Source organism: Bos indicus, chromosome 9, assembly GCF_029378745.1.
Source record: "Bos indicus isolate NIAB-ARS_2022 breed Sahiwal x Tharparkar chromosome 9, NIAB-ARS_B.indTharparkar_mat_pri_1.0, whole genome shotgun sequence".
Lineage (NCBI taxonomy): Eukaryota > Metazoa > Chordata > Mammalia > Artiodactyla > Bovidae > Bos > Bos indicus.
Window position 1 is genome coordinate 90143824 of NC_091768.1, and position 23984 is coordinate 90167807.

The 23984-nt window shown below is 38.7% G+C and overlaps 1 pseudogene; it reads left to right on the forward strand.

The window, feature by feature from the left end:
* Positions 1–206: 206 nt before the first annotated feature.
* On the forward strand, positions 207–12051 carry LOC109563587 (mitotic checkpoint protein BUB3 pseudogene; annotated as a pseudogene).
* Positions 12052–23984: the final 11933 nt, after the last annotated feature.

The window sequence follows — 23984 nt, forward strand, 5'->3', positions numbered from 1 at the left end:
CTACTGCTGTAAAAATCTAAGGTCATAGGTTCTAAAAATTAGAAACAGCCTATCATTTCTTCACCCAAATTCTGTAGTGATGCCCCTGCCTCTGCTTTTCTTATGATATGAAAGGATAGGTGAGAGTTAACCATCCTTTGGGAGTAGTTGGCTGATTTTAATGGCAACCCTTTCTCAGCCATGAATCTCTTGTGAGTTGAAACAGAATGGCGTTTGTTTCTAATGAAGTAAGTTAGAAAGAAAAACACCAATACTGTGTATTGACACGTATATATGGAATTTAGAAAGATGGTAGCGACGATCCTATATGCAAGACAGCAAAAGAGACACAGATTTAAAGAACAAACTTTCGGACTCTGTGGGAGAAGGCAAGGGTGGGATGATTTGAGAGAATAGCATTGAAACCTGTATGTTACCGTGTGTGAAACTGATGACGAGTCCAAGATCGATGCATGATGCAGGGCACTCAAAGCCAGTGCACTGGGACAACCCAGAGGGATGGGATGGGGAGGGAGGTGGGAGAGGGGTTCAGGACAGGGGGACATATGATTCATGTCAACGTATGGCAAAAACCACCACAAGATTGTGAAGTAATTAGCCTTCAATTAAAATCAATAAATTAAAAAAAAAAAAAAACAGAATGGGGAGTTAATGTTGAATGGGAACAGAGTTTCAGTTTAGGAAATGAAAAATTCAGGAGATGAATGATGGTGAGAGCTGCACCACAGTGTGGATATATGCAGTTCCACTGAACTGTGCAGTTAAATACGGTTGACGGAGTGAGTGAGTGAAAGTCACTCAATCGTGTCTGACTCTTTGCAACCCCATTGACTATACAGTCCATGGGATTCTCCAGGCCAGACTAATGGAATGGGTAGCCTTTCCCACCTGTAGGGGATCTTCCCAACCCAGGGATCAAACCCAGGTCTCACACATTGCAGGCAGATCCTTTACCAGCTGAGTCATCAGGAAAGTCCAAGAATACTGGAGTGGACAGCCTATTCCTTCTCCAGAGGATTTTCCCAGGAATCAAACTGGGGACTTCTGCATTGCAGGCAGATTCTTTAGTATAAAACATTATGAAACTTTCACCACAATAAAAAATAAATAAAAAAAAAAGAATATGCAATTCCAATTGTTGGCTAAAAGACCATCACATTGTATTGCAGTTTCAAAATCTGGACCATTTTCCCAAGGTTCTCTTTCAGTCCTCCAACTTGCCTGCTAAATCCACAATTTCATTTAACCTGTTTCTTCTGGACAACTATAGAATTCTATAGTTCAATCCCTTTCCCCAAAGGTCTTTGAATGAGGAGATGTTCTTGTGCAATCAACATCAAGATCAAAGGTGCTGCTTGAGATAATTTCAGTCTTTATGTTTAGACACTTCTGTTCACCTCACTGGAAGGAAGCACAGCCATCCAGTGGCGGAAGTAGGTGATGAGACTTGTGTGCAGGGATTTTTTTTTTTATTCTGAGTTCTACCTTGAAGTGTGTGCTTTTCCATTGTTTTTTTCCTCTCTGAATTTCTCATTAGATGAGACACTTTAGTAACATTCCCCACATGCTTTGACATCTTTTTTTTTTTGAGGCAAATGTTTCATCCTATTAGGTTAATTCGCCCCGAAGGTATTTGCATAAGCGGTGTGGGTCTGGCCTTTTGACGTTATCTTCCTGAATGATCTCTGACTGCTCACTCAGGCCTGTTGTATTGTAGATGCAGGGTCTGGCCTCACTGAATCTCGTGCTATCTTTACCAAATCAAATCTGTAAAGTTCACTTGCAATTTAACGTATTGTTTTTGAGTCATCTTGACATTTTTACTTCATAAGTGTAAACTGAAAACTGCATTTACTGGAAATTTGCTTTTAAAAATAAAACAACACAGGCCAGATCCCTGATCTACAGCTGCTTTATAAAATTAGGCAACGCTTATGAGATAATGTTCCTCAAAGAAATTTTTAAAACAAAATTTATATCTAACATTTTTAAAATGCATGAAGAGTATGACTATGTTCAATAGGAACAGAAAATATACAAGGAACAGTATGAGTTATTATGATCGAATCTGGTTTTTTAAAAGGGAGTCAGAGAGCATTATCAAATGTTAAAGGGCTGACAATATTTAGCAGTGTTAAAAAAACTGACAGAGAAGTTTCTCTTTATTTCCAAAGTTAAAAATGCTATAAATAAGTAAGGTTTTTGGTACATTTAGCCTATATTTAAAAGCCAATGTATATCGATTTTAATTAATATTTAGAACCTTTGGAAAATTCGTAATAAATGACATCTTATTTTGTAGTAATATTGAAAATTGAAATTTTCCTAGAGGATAATTTTTATTAATGACTTAAAGAGTCTTGAGCTAATTCTTATTGTTGAATGGGACCACAATACAATCAATTTCATCATTTTGTTTTTCTTAACCATTTAGAGATACCCAGATATATTGGCATTTAGAGGAGAACAAAATGGTTAAATGGAAGTGAAGAGGAACTTTGAGTAGCTTACCTCATATAGACTAATATTAAGAATTTGGTGCAGTTATAAAAGGTATTTGGATAACTCGGTAATTTGAATATAGAGTCTATATGGATGTCCCTGGTGGCTCAGAAGATAAAGAAACTGTCTGCAATGCAGGAGACCTGGGTTCGATCCCTGGGTCAGGAAGATCCCCTGGAGAAGGGAATGGCAACCTACTCCAGTATTCTTGTCTGGAGCATTCCATGGACACAGGAGTCTGGCAGGCTACAGTCCATGGGGTCAGAAAGAGTCAGACATGACTGAGCGACTAACACACGGATACACACACACACGTTTGGTGACATTAGTTTTAGTGTGACACTAGGAGATTATTGTAAATTTTAATAGGTGTGAAAATGTTATCGTGATTTTGTAGAAACGGATGTTTGCATTTCAGAGATGCACGCTAAAAGGTGAAAACTGTAACATCTGAGGGAAGTCAGGAGGAGATGGCGGTGAAGTCACTTCTGAGAGAAGCCCATGAGTTCAGTCTGAACCACCCGCTAAGGATGATGTCTCCTTGGTGAAGTTCAGTCCCAGGACCAGCTTCTGCTCGTCTCCTCCCGGAATTCAATGATGCATCTCTGCGATGTTCCGGTTGTTCGGCTCAAGTACCAGCATCCAGGGCTGTCTGGGATGTGTGTTCAACTGTCGGGGTCCAGCCCCAGCTGATCCAGGGTATTCGAAGGAGAGACGGCATCGGCGAGGATCAGGAAACAACTGCTTAATTAAATGTTAATTAAGGATATAAAAAGTAATAGAATGAGGATAGCTCAGTGAGGAAATTCAATGGAGAAAAGAGGCTGAAATAAGGATAGCTCAGTAGGAAAATTCAGTGAAGAAAAGAGGCTGAATAATTCAGCCAGAAGGTAAGAGAAAGAACGACATGGGGAGACCAAGTTTCGGTGAACAAGGCCCACACTTTATTTTCCAAAGTAGTTTTTATACCTTAAGTTATGCATAGAGGATAAAGGGGGAAGGGGTAGAGTCATGCAGTAAGCCAGGCTTTCTTCCTGCAAACTTATCATATGCAAAAGTTTAGGTGATTTACATCATCTTCTGGCCCGGAGGCCTGTTAACATTTTAAGCAACTTATTTTTCTGTAAAGGTGATTATTCTAAAGTCAGGCGCCAGCCTCCAAAAAGCATTGGATAGAGTTGCATTCCTATAGGGCAAAGGTGAGGTGGGCTCAATCAAGAAAAGAATTAACTCAAGGGTCCAAGGTTACAAACATTGAGGCTACTACTTCCATTTCTATACACCCATTATATCAATCAATACACTGCCAAGGACACAGTAGGTAAGGGGTATGGAGACTTAGCAGCAAACATTGGCCCAATAAGGGAAAAACCCTTCACCAATACAATTTCTAATCAATCTTTTAACTACTCAAAGGAATCTGTGTTTAGACAGTTTAGAACATCTCCTGCCTCTCACAGTTGGGAGGCTCTGAACAATCACATGTGGCCGGAAAAACCTATTCAGGCAGGCTAGAGGACTTCCAAAGGAGTTTGTAGGTTGAAACACTGTCACACCCAGGAATTGTTAACTGGAGCTGTAAGCTAACTCTTTTTTCAGAGAGAGGTAGTGGGGGACAGCCCCCCATAAAGTCAGAGGTGTAGGTGAGAGCACAAAGCAGAAAGTAGGCAGACTCTGGTTTTGGGGGTAGATGCTCGAGAATTTCCAAGGGGACTCCTGAGGCTCAATCCCGCCTTTGCATATGCCAAGCCTCCTTCCTCATGACCTTTGCCACGGGTGGAGCTAGCTCCCCGCTTCTCCCCCTTTTTTATTTCTTAAAACAGCCAGATGCAGCTCAGTCGCGAGCTTCTGAATGTTCTGCCGAAGAATCCTGACAATACAAGGAAGAATGATTATGAGAAGCAAAATTAAAGCACCAGCAGCGATGTATCCAAGGATATTAGACAGAATGTTTTTTCCTGAAATGAAGTTAGAGAAAGTGTGAAAAAAGTCATTAGCTGCTCCAGTGGTGGTAAAATCCAGTCGAGAGTGTTCCAGGGTCTGTATTTGATTATGAAGTTTCCCTAAGTCCAGGCCAATGTCAGAGCTGTTCCAAACACCTGAGATATGATTTTTGATTTTTTCCCATTCATAATCTGTCTCGTTTACCTTTAAAGATGTCACGCATATCCATCGGTAATCAGCGTGGCATGACAGAGTCATTTTCACTTTTAAAGCCTGTAACTCTGTCCCAATATGCATTATTGCCTCTTCCAAGGCATCTACTCTCATCTCTAATTTCCTATCTATAGATTCCTGTGTTGCTAGAGTTAGAGAAACATTTTTAGACATGGTATCAACATATTGGGCAGTATGCACTTGTTGAGTCAATGATATTGCTGCTGCAATAACAGAAGTAATTGCTGCTATCAAAGCTGATATTCCTAAAATAAGTAAGCCCACAAATCGCCATTGTTGCATTAAATCTTGTAGTTGTAACACGGCAAGGCCGTAATTGTCATACCAGTGGCTAGTCACTGTCACAGGTATCATGAGATAGGGTGGGTGTTGTAACACCACAAAAGAGCAAACATTATATTGAGGGGTCAAACAAGATGAAAGCACACATTGTTCACAAGTTACTATATTAGGTCCACCAGTGAAAGTCATATGTACATTAAGTTTTCCAGAATCTTTGGTAAAGAGAAAAACTTAAGGAGAGGGTAGACAAGCCAAAACAGAATAAGTAGAATTATTTTCTGGTTGGAGTTCGCGCTGCAACAGCCTCATCAGTCTCACTGGGATCTCGATGTTTATCTTGCCTCCCCTTCCTGCAGGCTCCTCTTTTGTGATCGAAGCAATGGGGGAACTGGATGTCTGGGGGTCTGCAACATGGCGAATCAGCCTGTCCCGGATCTAAATTGGAGAATCTGCATCCTGTGGAAAAATACAAGCACATCCTCCACCGCTAGTTAATAATGGGTCAGGACCCTTCCATTGTCCTGAGAGGAGGTCCTTCCATTTGACTAATGGTTTTGCATTCAATTGCTCTGGGCACCAATGGCGAAGCATTGCAGTAGTTCCGGCTGAAATCTGTATTTAAAATATTTATTATGAAAAGACCATGTTGAAAGATTTGATGGGGAGAACTATACTTAAACTCCCCTTCTTTTAGTTTTTGAATTTGGGTTTTTAATGTTTGATGCGCTCTTTCAACAATGGCCTGTCCCTGGGGATTATAAGGGATGACAGTATTATGTTTAATTTGAAACTTAATACAAAATTCCTGAAAAGACTTAGAAGTGTAAGCAGGAGCATTGTCAGTTTTCAAAGCTTTTGGCAGGCCCAAATATGAAAAACAAGTAAAGAGATGTTGTATCACATCTTTAACCGCCTCTCCGGTACGAGCACTTGCAATAATAACGTGAGAAAAGGTATCTACAGTTACATGAACAAAGGACCGTTTTCCAAATGAAGAGACATGAGTTACATCCATTTGCCAGAGTACATTAGGTTTGAGACCGTGAGGATTAACTCCCATAGGTAGACTATCATAAACAGTGGGGCAGTGTAGGCAAGAATACACTATCTCTCGGGCAGTCTCTCTGGGAATCTGGAATTGATATCTTAAAGCAGTAGCATATTGATGATGAAGTAAGTGAGAGGCTTTGGCCTCCTCAATCACAGTACCACTGTATTTCTGGTTAACAAGTCAGCCAAATCATTAAAGGCATTTTAAGGGCCGGGCAATCTGGAATGAGCCCAAATGTGTCCAATTAAAAATATTTATTTCTTTTCCAAATTTGTTGCTGTAATTTAGTTAACAAATGAAATATGGTAGTTTTATTTTCAGGCAAAACCACAGTTTCAATATGTGGAAACAACCTGACAATATACTGAGAATCCAAATAAAGGTTAAATTCCTCATCTGCAAACATAGCAAAAGCCTCTATGACTGCTGTTATTTCAGCTCTTTGAGCTGAAGTTTCCTGTGTTTCTAAAACCTTTTGGTGATTTTTAGTAACTATGGAGGCTTTACCATTTGCTGACCCGTCAGTAAAAACCATATGAGCATTTGGAATAGGAGATTGTTTACATGTGACAGGAAAAATAACTGGATGTCTGGATATAAAATTCAGCAAAACATGTGAAGGTAAATGATGCAAAAATTTGACCAGAATAGTTTCCTGTAGCAATCTGCCAATTTTCAAACACTAGAAGAGCATCAAGTTGTTCCTTATTATATGGAATTACAATTTCTGATGTCTCTTTACCAAATAATTCAATGCTCCGCTTTTTTCCTTTAATATCAAAGTAGCTGTCAATCCTGGATAAGAAGCCACTACTTTTTTAGTTTGAGCGGGAAGATGGACCCACTCTAGGGGGCCATTTTGCCATAAAACCAATTTTTTGTCTGGCCACCCCAATTACACCTATGGGGGTTTTATGGCAAAGGAATTGTCAAGCAGTTGTCAAATTAATTTTTTAAAATGTTTTTAAATTTACATTTTAACAACATAAATTTAGAGATATGTTAATTTAGATCTAATGTTTAGTTTAGGTCTCTGTATAAATTTAAATAATAAATGTATAACCTCCTTATCTCATTTTGATATACAGATATACCTAAATGCAAAATGTATTTATATATGTATTTATATATGGCAACAAGTATAAACTTATTGACATAATCAATATACTTGAATTAATCTTTACAATTAATACATTAATTAATATATATTACAGCAATACAACATGTACACAGCTAATACCAACCAACACAAACCAATGTACTGTAATAATACATGTCACTCATATATAATATAATCATACAGTATATAGAACATATATCATCACAGCACATCAATCCATGCCAATTAATATCAGCCACACACACATTATATTACTGCAATATATATTTAATTATAGAGTATATATATAATATGCATATATAGTATACATATTAATTTGTATACAAATTAATTAAGTATAGATCTATAAATAGAATTAGGTATACCTTTGTTATGTTTTATTTATACCCATACCTAATTAGGCAAACTGTAATTAGGCAAATATATTTATATTATGTATTTATAACAATATATAAAGTATTGTTAATTGTACCTCCTGTTGATAACTAAGAAATTGAGAAAACCCTTCTCTGAGTATCTCCTATTTGAGACAGCACGTCCCTCCCCCATAGGGTAAAGGGGAGGGTAGGAACTACATAGGGTTGGAAAGTTCCACAGGTATCCTCAAACTGCCAATCTAACATTTTTGAACTTTTAACTACTGTGGGGGCTTGAGGGCAAAAGAAACAAAATTTGACCCCTGAAATCTATTAGGGCAACTTGCCAATTATCACTATTTTGTAAAAGACTTGCAGTTGATCCTTATTGAGTGAAATTATTATATTTGCTACTTCTTTTCTAAAAAGTTCCACACTTCTTTTTTCCTCCTTTTATAATTAATTGTGCCACCAAGCTGAGATAAGATAAAACTATTTTTCTTGGGGTCACTGGTAGATGGAACCAATGGGCCTTTTTGTCACAAGCACCCTGTAGGTGTATGTTTTATGGCAAGAATAATTTAATCTCATCTTTTGGTAATATTAATCCTAATTAACTGATCATTTAAAGTCTCATCTACTTTAACAAGAGCCAACTCTGTCTCATTAGTCAACTTTCTCTTAGAACTGGAATTAGGATCGCTTTTAAAGCAATCAAATAAAGGCTTTATATCTGCAGTAGTCAGTTTTAAATGTGGCGTATCCAATTAATGTCCCTAATAATTTTTGGAAATCATTTAAAGTTAGTAAACAATCTCTCCGCAGCTTCAAAGGGGCATTATCAGTTTTTAAAACTTTTGGCAGACCTAAATATGAGAAGCAAGTAAAGAGGTGTCGCACAACATCTTTATAAGCTTCTCCAGTTATTGTTTTGTAACCTAAATCTGGTCTATAGCTTTTTAGATGACAAGCAACCATCTAATCTTTGCTTGAATACTTCCAGCAATGGGGAACTCACTATTCTTCAAGGTTTTAAACTCTCCCTCACCTTTTCCTCTACAGCATTCCCACCCTGCATACCACTTTCTCTAATCCCACCAACTCATTTTCAGTAGTATGTGTTGGCCAGGAGCTGGGTCAGTCTTTCCCGGAAATGTTAAGAGACATCTGTTCCTGTGTCTAATAGCCCTGACATTTTATTTTCTTGAATTAAAAAAAAAAAATTTAAAGGCCTAGAGGCTGTAATGTCCTGTACCCAAAAGGCTAGATCACTAGATCTAAACGTTCTGTAGCTCTTAGCTTGAGAAGTCAAGGTTTTTCCTGTCTGATAAGGTAAAAGCAAAAACTGTGTTATTCTTTGACCTTTATTAATTTGCACAGTTTTGGTAGGCGGCGAGATCAAAACTTTAATTTCTCCAATATAATCAGAATCTACTACATCATACACCACCGAAGTTTCTTGAAAAGAAAGCGAGCTACACCCTAGCACAAGTCCTACAATGCCTTCAGGTAGGGGGCTAGCCACTCCCATTGGAATCGGAGCAACCAGCACATCAGGGGTTAATACTGTTGCTAAATCCCCTTACCGTTCTGCTTGGTCATAAGAGAAACACTTCTTATTTGTAGAATCCTTTTCTATTACGATTATTTTTCTTTCCTTTTTTCTTTTTCACTTTTTTCTTTTTATTTTTCTCTCTTTTTTTTTTTTTTTTGCTTGGGTGAGGCCCCCCTGAGGGGTTTTTCTGCAAGGAGCGGGCTCTGTATATTGTGTATTCTTTTAAAGCCCCTTTGTTTAAAAGAATTTTTTTTTTTAAATCTTTTCCAGCCTTAGGCAATGCTCTGGGAGGCTTTGGATGTAAACTGGGGGATTCCTAGGCCCTGGGAGATGCAAGTGGAGGTGGGGTAGTTGCCTTAAATCAGAAATTGTTGGATAAATTTTTAAAGGTTTGTGTAGAGGGGGAGGAGGCTCGTCAGGGCGCCTGGCCGCTGTGTCCTGTAAGCCCTCTCCTTCCTCGGGAGGTAGAGCACAGTCTCCCTCCTTTCCTTCGTCAAGGGCAGAAAATATGATCTGTGCAGAAGGTGGAGACCCACTACCATCCACTGCTATAGCCTCTCCCATAGGCTATCCCACAGCCTCATGATGAGGGTCCAGAACATTTTTAATCATATTTATAGGATAAGTTTTTAGTTGTTTTTTACCTTCACCCAAGTATCTAAATTAACAGTAGCCTCTTTAACAGTTTCAAGATTACTTGTATAAAGAGTTGCCATTCTTAGATTCAGTGTTACCCATGTCAGAAAATTAAGTATAATAGAAGATAAAGCTTTTAGCTTTTAAAAGATCAGGTTTTCCTTTGGCCTTTTAACTTCAGAAACCGTTTTCTCTCTCTAAGTCTAACTCTTTAACACTTTCAACACTTCCCACTCTTCTTGCCCTGTCTATTCTACAGGGGGGTCCGTGGCACCCTGAGTGGGGTCCTAGCCGTCCCGAACACTGGAAGAACAATAGGGCTGATGATCCAGATTGTTCCGAGGGAGGAGCAGTAGGGCTGATGACCCAAACTGTTCCGAGGGAGGAGCAGTAGGGCTGATGACCCAAACTGTTCCGAGGGGGAACAAGAGGGCTGATAACCCAGACTGTTCCGATAAGGGGGGGCAATAGGGCTGATGACCCTAATTGCTGAGAGCTTACCTTCGAATAGCCTGTGTCAGGCGCCACCTGCCGGGGTCCAGCCCCAGCTGATCCAGGGTATTCGAAGGAGAGATGGCGAGGATCAGGAAACAACTGCTTAATTAAACGTTAATTAAGGATATAAAAAGTAATAGAATGAGGATAGCTCAGTGAGGAAATTCAGTGGAGAAAAGAGGCTGAAATAAGGATAGCTCAGTAGGAAAATTCAGTGAAGAAAAGAGGCTGAATAATTCAGCCAGAAGGTAAGAGAAAGAACGACATGAGGAGACCAAGTTTCGGTGAACAAGGCCCACACTTTATTTTCCAAAGTAGTTTTTATACCTTAAGTTATGCATAGAGGATAAAGGGGGAAGGGGTAGAGTCATGCAGTAAGCCAGGCTTTCTTCCTGCAAACTTATCATATGCAAAAGTTTAGGTGATTTACATCACCTTCTGGCCCGGAGGCCTGTTAACATTTTAAGCAACTTATTTTTCTGTAAAGGTGATTATTCTAAAGTCAGGCGCCAGCCTCCAAAAAGCATTGGATAGAGTTGCATTCCTATAGGGCAAAGGTGAGGTGGGCTCAATCAAGAAAAGAATTAACTCAAGGGTCCAAGGTTACAAACATTGAGGCTACTACTTCCGTTTCTATACACCCATTATATCAATCAATACACTGCCAAGGACACAGTAGGTAAGGGGTATGGAGACTTAGCAGCAAACATTGGCCCAGTAAGTGAAAAACCCTCCACCAATACAATTTCTAATCAATCTTTTAACTACTCAAAGGAATCTGTGTTTAGACAGTTTAGAACATCTCCTGCCTCTCACAGTTGGGAGGCTCTGAACAATCACATGTGGCCGGAAAAACCTATTCAGGCAGGCTAGAGGACTTCCAAAGGAGTTTGTAGGTTGAAACACTGTCACACCCAGGAATTGTTAACTGGAGCTGTAAGCTAACTCTTTTTTCAGAGAGAGGTAGTGGGGGACAGCCCCCCGTAAAGTCAGAGGTGTAGGTGAGAGCACAAAGCAGAAAGTAGGCAGACTCTGGTTTTGGGGGTAGATGCTCGAGAATTTCCAAGGGGACTCCTGAGGCTCGAATCCGCATTTGCATATGCCAAGCCTCCTTCCTCATGACCTTTGCCACGGGCGGAGCTCGCGCCCCGCATTCAACGATCCAAAACACACTTTGAGTGGAGGACTAAACCCTCAACTGAAAATGCATGATTCCAACACTGATCAAGAAAATCTTGTTGGAACACATGATGCCCCATCAGATGCAGTGAATTCTGTCCAGTAATGACGGTGGTGGTCACTGGGCATTGGGATCAGACAGTTAATCTGTGGAACCCCAGAACTCCTTGCAGTGCTAGAACCTTCTCTCTGTCTGAAGATGGCTGACTGTGAGCAAGATGGGCAGTAAAGTATTAACGTGGGCTCCCAGAACATGGATTCCATGTGACAGTGCTAGATGTCCAACCCGAAGTACCAGGCTCACTGCTTTGAGCATTTTCAAATAAGCAGAATTATGTATTTAGCTCTTTTGAAGAGTGGCTGTTGAATACCTCCTGCTGAGCCCTGAGGTACAGTTGAAGCTTGTTTTCAAGTATCCAAGGCTGAAAGAAAAGAATACCGAGCAGATTTATCCAGTCAATGCCATTCGTTTTAACAACATCAACAATGTACTTGCCATGGGTGGTTCTGATGGATTTGTAAATACATCGGGTCCATAGATACCCCTTCAGCATGAATCAGTTGTCTTCAGTAATGACGAGACTATATTTGCAATCACATCATCTCCAATATATAAGATGGATGACATAAGATGTCCTGAAGATGGTCTCTCATTTGCCAAGTGACAGATATAAGAACAAAACCTAAGTCTACCTAATCATCTCCTGAAACTGGTTTCTCTACAGAAAACTCTTCTGCTTCCTACAGATACATGTGTATCTCCTGGGTGTGTTAGAGCCATTGTTTTTGATACGTTATTTAGTATGAATTTCTCTGTTTTCTGTCTGACATAAAGCTTGTCTGTATGTCTTTTCATACTGACTTTGTGTAGAATGAAGAGTCTTTATGTGCTTTGTATGTTAATGACTCTAAAATACTTTTAATAGAAGAAAACTAAAGAAGCAAATATGACAAAATTTTAAAATCTAGGCAATGGATATATAAAGGAGTGTTCATGATACTATTTTCTCTACTCATCTATACATTTGATTGTTTCAATAATAAAAATTTAAAACATGTTCCTTAACTAAAAAATGTTTTAGCAATTGAGATTTTGCAACATGTAAATCAACATCTTATTACCATTTTTTTGTTTTTTCCCTAAATTTTCTAAAGCCTTTTAAAACTAAAATATAAATCAGAATTAAATATTTGATTAATTGCATGTTTTGAAGGAAATTGCAAATAAAGGGACATAACAGTTAATTTAAGAAAACTTTTCTACATTTTCCTTTGTTCTGTCTTTTTTCTTCCTTCTTTCTACTGTCATAAAATTTTTATAAAAGGTTTTAGACAAGGTAACATAGATAAGAAGTATATGACAATGTTAGGGCTAAAAAGAAGTAAAATAGAGCCAGTAATGAGATTAGTGCTCAAATGAGAAAGCCTTACATCCTAAACACTTATCAGCAAAGGGCCATGGATTTGGTTTTTAGCTGTATAGATGAACATTTAAAAACAGAAACATAAGTAGTCATATCATTCAGAGTGCTCATAAAATAAAGGCAAATTATTCACAAAGAAGAGGCACAGTAATTTCTGATTTGAAGTTTATCCTAAACAGGATCTATGTGATGAAATGAACAAAGCCTTAAGCAATATGCTTAGGATAGCTACCGCAGAGTTTTATGAGAATGTATCTTAATTTAGGCAATTGTCCTTATAACAAAAAATAATCACTTAAAATAAAACCATAGGGGAAATGCCATAGTATCATCCAGATAAATGGCATCTTAGAGATCTTGGAAGGCAATGGCACCCCACTCCAGTACTCTTGCCTGGAAAATCCCATGGATGGAGGAGCCTGGAAGGCTGCAGTCCATGGCGTTGCTGAGGGTCGGACACGACTGAGCGACTTCACTCACTTCACTTTAGAGATCTTGAGAGATGTTGGAGTATCTGGAACAAATCTTTTTAAACAGTTTCAAAAGCCCAAAGGGAGTTGATCAATAAACATTAAAAGAAAAGTTGTAGGGATCCTGTAAGTTGTGTACATAAGCAGGTGTGAGTGGGCATTAATGCATTTTTCTGAGGACAGGATTTGTAACTTTTATCAGAAGGATCTTTGCTCCAGGAAAGACTGAGAACCACTGATTTACAGAAGTAAAGAAACTGCAAATCCATTATGGATATCTTTTTCTTTAAAAAAAATTTATTTATTTTCTTATTTTTGAATAGGTTGAATCTAACTTGAGGCATGCAGGCTCAGTAGCTGTGATGTGTGGGCTTAGTTGCCCAGAAGTATATGGGATCTTAGTTCTCTGACCAGGGATTAAACCCATGTTTCCTGCATTAGAAGGCAGACTCTTAGCCACTCGACCACCAAAGAAGTCCATGGATACCTTTTTATTAATAAGCTTTTCAAAAATATATATGATAATGGGTTTGGAGATTGTGCTCTCTACTTCTCAGAATGAAAAAAATTCAGCATGTCCCCTAAAAAAAGAAAACATATGTCCCATGAGTCAGTTCAGTAGAGCAGACTTGTGCGTGCATGCTAAGTCGCTTCAGTCGTGTCCGACTCTTTGCAACCATATAGACTGTAGTCTGCCAGGGTTCTCTGCACATGGGATTCTCCAGGCAAGAATACTGGAGTGGATTGCCAGTCTTTCCTTCAGGGGAATCTTCCTGACCCAGGGATGGAACTCATGCCTCTTATGTCTCCTGTATTGGCAAGTGAATTCTTTGCCACTAGCACCGCTGACTGGACCCCTTATAAAATCTGAGGCGCTGATTTAGAACTGATTGGAAGAGAAATCCGCTTCATATATGCTCAGAGGTAAGGCCAAGTGTATTTTCAAGAAAGATAAAGATTGTTATAGAAAATAATTTTGCGTATACTCCAAATGAAATGAAAAAAAGTTCAGTCAGTGTGTTGATAAGCATAACATGAATATTTTCAAAGCCAGTGTAATCAGGAGCTTATCTTGAACATTACAAAAGAAATGTTGAATAAATCACCCATAGGCAGTCTGGCTTTGAGTGATGCAGTTTCCTGGAACAATATACTAACGGAAATTGCTTGCAAAATGTATTCTTCTGAAAATGAATGAGATACCTTGCCGAACGGTATTGTTAGCTTTAAAGAAATTAAAAGTTTTGTTTCTAGCAATAGCCAGTCAGGCCAGAAGTTTCCTAAGATCTTGTTTCAATCATAAGTATAAATATTTATTGTGTATTTTGTGTGTGGATACAACTTAAATTTTCATATATATTTTATATATTAAGTATGTTGTAAAGATATATAGTGATAGTGAAGTTGCTCAGTCATGTCTGACTCTTTTCGACCCCATGAACTATAGACGGCTAGGCTCCTCCATCCATGGGATTTTCCAGGCAAGAATACTGGAGTGGGTTGCCATTTCCTTCTCCAGGGGATATTCCCAACCCAGGGACAGAATCTGGGTCTCCCACATTGCAGACAGACTTTTTACTCTCTGAGCCACCAGGGAACCCTGATAAAAGATATATAGTCAATACATATTTTCATTTATGTATATTTATATATAAAATATATATTAAATCTTAAGCTGTACTCACACACAAAATATGCATAATAAATTTTTATATTTGTAATCTAGCCAAGACCTTAAGACTGTATATATATTAAAGCTATATAAATATAGTCTTAATATTTTTCTTAATATAAAATATAATTCATATATATTTAATATAAATAATATATATTATGTTTATATAATTTATATATTATATAAGCATAGTATGAAAGTATATAAATATATGTGTGTATATTCTAATATGGACTTCCCTGGTGGCTCAGACGGTAAAGCATCTGTCTATAATGTGGGAGACCTGGGTTCGATCCCTGGGTTGGGAAGATCCCCTGGAGAAGGAAATGGCAATCCATTCCAATACTATTGCCTGGAAAATCCTATGGACAGAGGAGCCTGGTAGGCTACAGTCCATGGGGTTGCAAAGAGTCGGAAATGACTTCACTTTCACTTTCATATTCTAATATATTTTTCTTAATACATAAAAATACAAAATATATGGGACTTCTCAGGTGGCACTAGTGGTAAAATAACCCTCCTGTCAATACAGGAGACACGAGAGACGTGATACAAGAGACAAATACTTTAAAAGAATATGCCTTTCCACTGTGTGTGTCTAGATGAGGAGCAACATATCTATTGCACTCAAAATGCTATTCAATTATTAAAGAACAAGATAATAGGGAAAATCCCCTGGAGCAGCAAATAGCAACCCACTCCAGTATTCTTGTGTGGAAAATTCCATGGACAGAGGGGCCTGGCAAGCCACAGTCCATGGGGTCACGAAGAGTTGGACACGACTGAGCACACAAGCATGTTCTTCAAGAGCATTTGTATGGTGATCATTCTATTTAAGGTTGCACAGCTGAGAGAAGTTGAGAGCTGCTAGCAGAATAGCTGGACATCTCCTGTTAGTCAGCTACTGTTTAAGTATTGTTGCATTTGTATGTAATTAAGAGCATCCACTTAAATGTTTTATTCTTCATCCTTTCAAATTTCTCCAGCCAGCTGTATGACTGTTTACACCAGAGTTGACACAGCAATTCTACTCCAGGGTTTTATCCCAGTGAAGCTATTTAAGGAAAGCAAAAGAGCTATGTACGTTCATGAAGATATCCAGCATGTCTTTCTTTATAAGAGAATATAAGAAAATATTGGGAAGAACCCACCTCTCCCACCTCCCAGAGATGCTGTATTAAGGGGGATGTCTGTGTATGCCCAGTTGCTTAGTTGTGTCTGACTCTGAGACCCCATGGACTATAGCCCCGTCCATGGAATTTTCCAGACAAGAATACTGGAGGTGGCTGCCATTTCCTCCTCCAGGGGATCTTCCCAACTCAGGGATCAAACCTGCATCTCTTGCATCTCCTGCATTGGCAGGTGGATTCTTTACCACTAGTGCCACCATATCCACAAAGTGCAATATTATAAAAATATTATGAAGTTATAAAAATTTGTAAAATCATGAAAACATCTGACTAAGCATCAAGAAAGGATAGCAAAATACTAAGATATAGACATATACTTAACAACTGTTATACATTCAACAACTAAAAACATATATGTATAAAAACGTGAAAGAAATGGAAACAGTCATTGTGTAATGGGATTATAAATATTTTTCATTCTTTCCTTAATCTTGTTATTTTTATTTCATAAATATTTGAAAATTCCTTGACAAATTCCAGGGTTTTCATTAGAGTTTTTGAGGATTTCATTAGTCACTAATGGACTTCCTATCTTTTAAATACTAGGTCCTCCACTCATTAGTAGGACAATATTGTGCCAATTAATTAATTCCTCTAGATGGCATTTTCTTTTCCCTGCTGAAGATGGAGAAAATAACACTTAGCTCATAGTATTGTTTGGATCAAATGATACTGTACTTAATACAATGTCTCCTATTAGACTGTATGTGCTGTGTTGTGCTTAATTGCTTAGTCATGTCCAACTCTTTGTGACCTCATGGACTGTTGCCTGCCAGGCTCCTCTGTCCATGGGGATTCTCCAGGCAAGAATACTGGCATAGGTTGCCATGCCTTCCTCCAGGGGAATCTTCCCAACCCAGGGGTCAAACCCAGGTCTCCCGCATTGCAGGCAGATTCTTTACTGTCTGAGATGCCAGGGAAGCCCACTACACAGTATGTGTTTAAAAAACAAAACAAAACAAAAAGAAACTAATAAGCAGGGACTTCCCTGGTGGTCCAGTGACTGAGAATCCACCGCCTTCCAATGCAGGGGATGTTGGTTTGATCCCTGGTCAGGGAACTAAGATTCTACATGTCCCATAGCATGCCACAGCTAGAAAGTCTCCCACACCATAATGAAGACCCAGAGCAACCAAAAACAAACAAAAGAGAGAAAGAAAGAAAGAAAGAGGTAAATTCAGTTACCATTTTATGAAGTGTTTAGCATTTTGCACTAATGTGTGAGACATTTAAGTAAACTACTCTGCTTCAAAAGAAGCTGAAGTTTAGTCATTTTAAACAAGTGGGCTTCTCTCAGAGGAAATCATTTTCAGAGTGAGGTGTCTTATTGGGAAGGAAGAACAAAATGACAAATATTCTTCATCTTTGAAAAGCTAGTACTTTATATAAAAATGAAAGCATATTTAGTCATATTTGATTTACAGATATATTTTTCCATTAGCCATAAACACCTTTTTTATAAGAAAAGTTTTAGGGATGCAAGGTTAATTTTGAAAAGCTCTTTATAGGTTAAGGCTGTCAGGAGAGTTAAAAAAAAATTGTTTTTTAAAGATTTTCTATTTCCTATATCTTTCTTTTCTAATAAGCCACCCACCATCTTCACTTTCACCTCTCTTACCCCAGAAAAGGAGACAAGCAAGCAGGCAATTATCCTCCAACTCAGAGGCACTACCTTTAGACTATCTAATATTGTATAGTTTTTGTGATACACTTGATATTTCTCTAGTTTAAGATTCTCCACATTTAGTGACTGTCTTGTTTAATTTATTCCAATTATTTATCTTGCTGTTTATTTAATTACTATTTTACAAACTACTGACATTTTCTAGGTCCTCCAAATTGGTTTCTAAGAATGAGGGAAACATGCAATATTAAAGCTATTTAGGCAAAGCTAAGATAGAGCCAGACATCCTGGAATGTGAAGTCAAGTGGGCCTTAGAAAGCATCACTATGAACAAAGCTAGTGGAGGTGATAGAATTCCAGCTGAGCTATTCCAAATCCTGAAAGATGATGCTGTGAAAGTGCTGCACTCAATATGCCAGCAAATTTGGAAAACTCACCAGTGGCCACAGGACTGGAAAAGGTCAGTTTTCATTCCAATCCCAAAGAAAGGCAATGCCAAAGAATGCTCAAACTACCGCACAGTTGCACTCATCTCACACGCTAGTAAAGTAATGCTCAAAATTCTCCAAGCCAGGCTTCAGCAAAATGTGAACCGTGAACTTCCTGATGTTCAAGCTGGTTTTAGAAAAGGCAGAGGAACCAGAAATCACATTGCCAACATCCACTGGATCATGGAAAAAGCAAAAGAGTTCCAGAAAAACATCTATTTCTGCTTTATGGACTATGCCAAAGCTTTTAACTGTGTGGATCACAAAAAACTGTGGAAAATTCTGAAAGAGATGGGAATACCAGACCACCTGATCTGCCTCTTGAGAAATCTATATGCAGGTCAGGAAGCAACAGTTAGAACTGGACATGGAACAACAGACTGGTTCCAAATAGGAAAAGGACTACATCAAGGCTGTATATTGTCACCCTGTTTATTTAACTTATATGCAGAGTACATCATGGGAAACGCTGGACTGGAAGAAACACAAGCTGGAATCAAGATTGCAGGGAGAAATATCAATCACCTCAGATATGCAGATGACACCACCCTTATGGCAGAAACTGAAGAGGAACTCAAAAGCCTCTTGATGAAAGTGAAAGTGGAGAGTGAAAAAATTGGCTTAAAACTCAACATTCAGAAAACGAAGATCATGGCATCCAGTCCCATCACTTCATGGGAAATAGATGGGGAAACAGTGGAAACAGTGTCAGACTTTATTTTTCTGGGCTCCAAAATCACTGCAGATGGTGATTGCAGCCATGAAATTAAAAGACGCTTACTCCTTGGAAGGAAAGTTATGACCAACCTAGATAGCATATTCAAAAGCAGAGACATTACTCTGCCAACAAAGGTTCGTCTAGTCAAGGCTATGGTTTTTCCTGTGGTCATGTATGGATATGAGAGTTGGACTGTGAAGAAGGCTGAGCGCCGAAGAATTGCTGCTTTTGAACTGTGGTGTTGGAGAAGACTCTTGAGAGTCCCTTGGACTGCAAGGAGATCCAACCAGTCCATTCTGAAGGGGATCAGCCCTGGGATGTCTTTGGAGGGAATGATGCTGAAGCTGAAACTCCAGTACTTTGGCCACCTCATGCGAAGAGTTGACTCATTGGAAAAGACTGATGCTGGGAGGGATTGGGGGCAAGAGGAGAAGGGGACGACAGAGGATGAGATGGCTGGATGGCATCACTGACTCGATGGACGTTTGTCTGAGTGATCTCCGGGAGTTGGTGATGGACAGGGAGGCCTGGCGTGCTGCAATTCATGGGGTTGCAAAGAGTTGGACATGACTGAGGGACTGATCTGATCTGAAGATATATTTTTCTCAGTTTGGCTTTATAAAGCATTTAGCTTCTCCATACCCATATTAGTTTAGTAACTTAAGCCAGCTATTTGACTGATGCCACTTGGATTAACAAAAGTTGTTTGTTGTTCAGTTAGTAAGTCGTGTCCAACTCTTTTCGATCCCATGGACTGCAGCATGACAGGTTTCTCTGTCCTTTGCTATCTCCTGGTGTTTGCGCAAACTCATGTCTATTGCGTCACATAACAATGTTGAGAGGGAGATTTTTGAGAGACCCTGGCCATTTTTTATACTCTAAATTACAATTCCTGGATGAATTGACTTTGGGGGAATCTTTGTGAAGACAGAAGTCCTTATACATTTGAAACCTACTATCTCTTAGAAGAAGCTACAATTGATGAGAGCATCCAATTTCTAACTCTTATTTTTATAAATGATTAGAGCAGTTTCTCTCCTTATTAGATCCCAAGGACTCTGTTTTTTTCCTTTCTTCTTTTGGACAGGAAATCTGCTTTAGTATCCTCTGGAACTAGAACACTAGTTTCAGCAGACTGACATTCTGGTCTTTCTATACCCAGTAAGTTATCTGTTATAGCAGACAAAGCAAATAGAAGCTCATATCATCCCCCTACCTACTGGTGCTCCTTTTCCATAAGATGAAGTTCCATACCAATTTCTCATGTATGTCATACCTCCAGCTCTTCTAAAATGTATTATTGTTTTATTTTTATACATGGAATGTTTGTCCCTCTTTTTCTCCATTAGTTTTTAAGCCAAAGCACATGCCCTCAATAAATCTCTGCTTTGATATCATGCTCTCAGAAATACCTGCTCTGCCTTTCATAAACCTTATAATTATGTACTCAGTGTCTCTATTTTCCACTGATCTTTGCTCCCCTTGAGAGCTAAGATAGGAAACAGAGTTTGGCTTTTCAACTCTGTGTCCCTAAATGAAATAGAAACTGATGCCTCTTTTGGATATCGAAGCCCGACAATCTCTCACAACAAACTGGCAGATAAGATAAAGCACTATCTTACATTCTTTTTACCTAAAAATTATGGTTTTATGAGTCAGAAATTAGAACATCAGTCTCTCAGCCTGGGAAGTACAGAGAAATGACTACAGATACAGGATATTAGAATGATGATTAACTAAAAAATAAAGTTTATCAAATAGCCACATCTCCTGCTTCCTAGACAGTGAGAGTCTATTTCCTGAGGACCAGGCGCCAGGAGCCCTGGGAGGTGGAGGCTGTGATGGCCTCAGATGTCCTTCCCAGGACCACTGCGCTGCTCACCACAGAGACCCCACCAGGGTTTGGTGTTTGGCTTCTGGCAGTACAATGACCTTTCTTCCTGATATGTGTCACAATAGATCCAGCCTCTTTTCCTGGAGGGACCTGAGTAACAGCAAGGGTCTGAAAGGGCTTCTTGTTTATCTCTGTTTCACAACCTTCAAAAACTAATTGTTCACCAGTCCGGCAGACATGCTCAGGGCTAGAGTGACCTTTCTATGAGCTTCCACAATGATTATTCCAAGGATTCTCTCAACTTAAATTTAATATATTAGAACTTTAAAAACAAGAAAGCTTTCTAAAGTTTTGTTGTTGTTGTTGTTCAGTTGCTCAGTTATAATCCAACTCTTTGTGACCCCATGGACTGCAGCACACCAGGCTTCCGTGTCTTTCACTATCTCCTGGAGTTTGCTTAAACTCATGTCCATTGAGTCAGTGATCCCATCCAACCATCTCATCCTCTGTTGCCCACTTATCCTCTGACCCTCCATCTTACCCAGCATCAGGGTCTTTTCCAATGAGTTAGCTTTTCCATCATGTGGCCAAAGTATTGGAGCTTCAGCTTCAGCGTCAGTCTTTCCGATGAATAGTCAGGATTGATTTCTTTTCGGATTGACTGGTTTGATCTCCTTGCTATCCAGGGACTCTCAAGAGTCTTCTCTAGCACCACAGTTTGAAAGTCTCTATTCTTTGACACTCAGTCTTCTTTATAGTCCAACTCTCACATCTGTACATGACTACTGGAAAAACCATAGCTTTGACTATACAGACCTTTTTGACCAAGTAAAAGTCTCTGCTTTTTAATATGCTGTCTAGATTTGTCATAGCTTTTTTTCCAAGGAGCAAGCATCGCATCTTTTAGCTTTGGGGCTGCACTCACCATCTGCAGTGATTTTGGAGTCCAAGGAAATAAAATATGTCACTGAAAAAGTGGAAACAGTGACAGATCTTATTTCCTGCAGCTATTGAATCCTAAATTTCAATGTCTCCAGTTACTCTTTGAAGCGTGATGTTGAGATACGGTCTGAGCAGGACACACATGGCTCTCTCCAAAGGTTAGATGAACAGAGTTTCATGAAGATATTAGAGTTTAATAAGGATTGAGGAGAATTTAGTAAATACGTTGAGAACTAATGAGGTGGCAAAGGACCCATGGAATAGCCTCAGCCCCTGAACTTTTGGCACCTGTAGGGCTGCAGGAGAGGGGCCACTGTGCAGATTCTGGGTCTTGAGAGAGGAATGTAGTCTCTTCCAAACCACGGCTTATGGAGAATAAATATTCAGAACATTTCTTTCTCTAATCTTCAGTCCCTTAGTTTTCTACTAGTGCCTCCCTTTGGCTAAGTCCAACCAGAAGCCAGAGGACCACAGAGCATAGTAGAGCAGAGAACAGATGCAAAGGGGCAACTGGAGAGTATTCAGTAGAGGGAGGCATTCGATATATGCATACATTATGCATATAACACATATGCATTTACATACAAACATATTATCCAAGAGAGTGAAAGTGAAAGTCACTCAGTTGTGTGTGACTCTTTGCAACCCATGGACCGTAGCCTGCCAGGCTCCTCTGTCCATGGAATTCTCCAGGCCAAAATACTGGAGTGGATAACTATTCCCTTCTCGGGGGATCTTTCCAATCCAGGGATCAAACCCAGGTCTCCTGCATTACAGGCAGATTCTTTACCATCTGAGCCACCAGGGAAGCCATATTATCCATAATGTATATTAAAAGTATATATATATATATATATATGTATATACACACACATATATACACATGCATATATTTCCCAGTAAAATTACTGAAATGTAAAGGATTTAAGAATGCTAAGTTTAACACAACTTCTTAAATATCTTCCTTAACAGGAGGCTCTAGGCCAGATGTCCACAAAGCTTGTTTGTGAAGGGTCAAATAGTAAACATTTTAGGTCTTGCAGGCTATACGGTCTCTGTCACAACTATGCAGCTTGGCCACTGTATCACAAAAGCAGCCTCAGATAATACATATTTGACAAGCATTTCCGTGTTCCAATAAAACTTCATTGATGAGCACTGAAATTTTGTTTCATATAATTTTCAAATGTAACAAAGCATTTTTCTTCTTTGAATATTTTTCAGCCTTTTAAAAATGTACTTTCAGGCACTGAAATGAGTCTGTGCGTGCCTGTTGTTCTTTTCATAATATCATTTTCATGAAAAGTCTTAGGTAGGAAATAAGTTCTGCTAGAGATGTGGGAACATTGTGGAAAGATATGCCAAAGGAGGGGGGAAAGCAGACTTAAACAGTAAATTCGTATTTATAGTTTTGTGTTTACTGAATTTTATGGTAACAAAGTGTTCAGGATAAACTCAGCTACAGTATTTTTTCACATGGTTATTTTTCTGGAAAATTCCATAATTTAGCTGGATAAAAGACCTCTGGTTTACATCTATTTCCTTCAAGAAAAGAGAGAGAGAAAAAAAAAAAAACACCACACATTTAAAAAAAATCTAATCTGTGATTTAAGACTTATGAACCTGCAGATGGTGCTATGATCCCATTTTGAAATTCAGTTCTGCTTTCTATTAGTTTGAATTCATAGGAGAAAATGCAATTCTTTGATTTAGTTTACTTTTATTCAGAGGTATTAAGGTTGAATTAATTTTATTTTGTGTTTTATTATTATAATTTATTGTTATAATTGGAGAGACTGTCTTCACCATTGGAAAACCACTGTGGGTACTCTGTGTGAATGCTAAGTGCTCGCTTAGACCAAGTAATAAACAAACTTTTATGTCTTACTTTTAGTTTTTTTCTGCTTACCTTCAGCATTGGATTTCCTGTGACTCTCAATAAACATATTTTGCTGTTGCTGTTCTTAAATAAAATTGCTTCCCTGGGAATTAGGTGACGAAAAGCTAAAGATAAAAAGATTCCATATGAGAATAATGTCAACCTCTAGCTTGTAACCATCAGGTAAAAAAAGATTTCCTGGAATTAAGCCACAGGAACTCTGGCTTAAGTCAGAGCTGTCAACTGGGAAACAAATTTCCAGACATTTTGAAATTTAATTCATTTAATTTTTCTTGTAACTGGGTTAGAAAATATGATGAAGCATAGCAGGATATTCTTTTACTGGATTTGAATGAAGCAAATAGATACTGAAATCATAAAGTAGA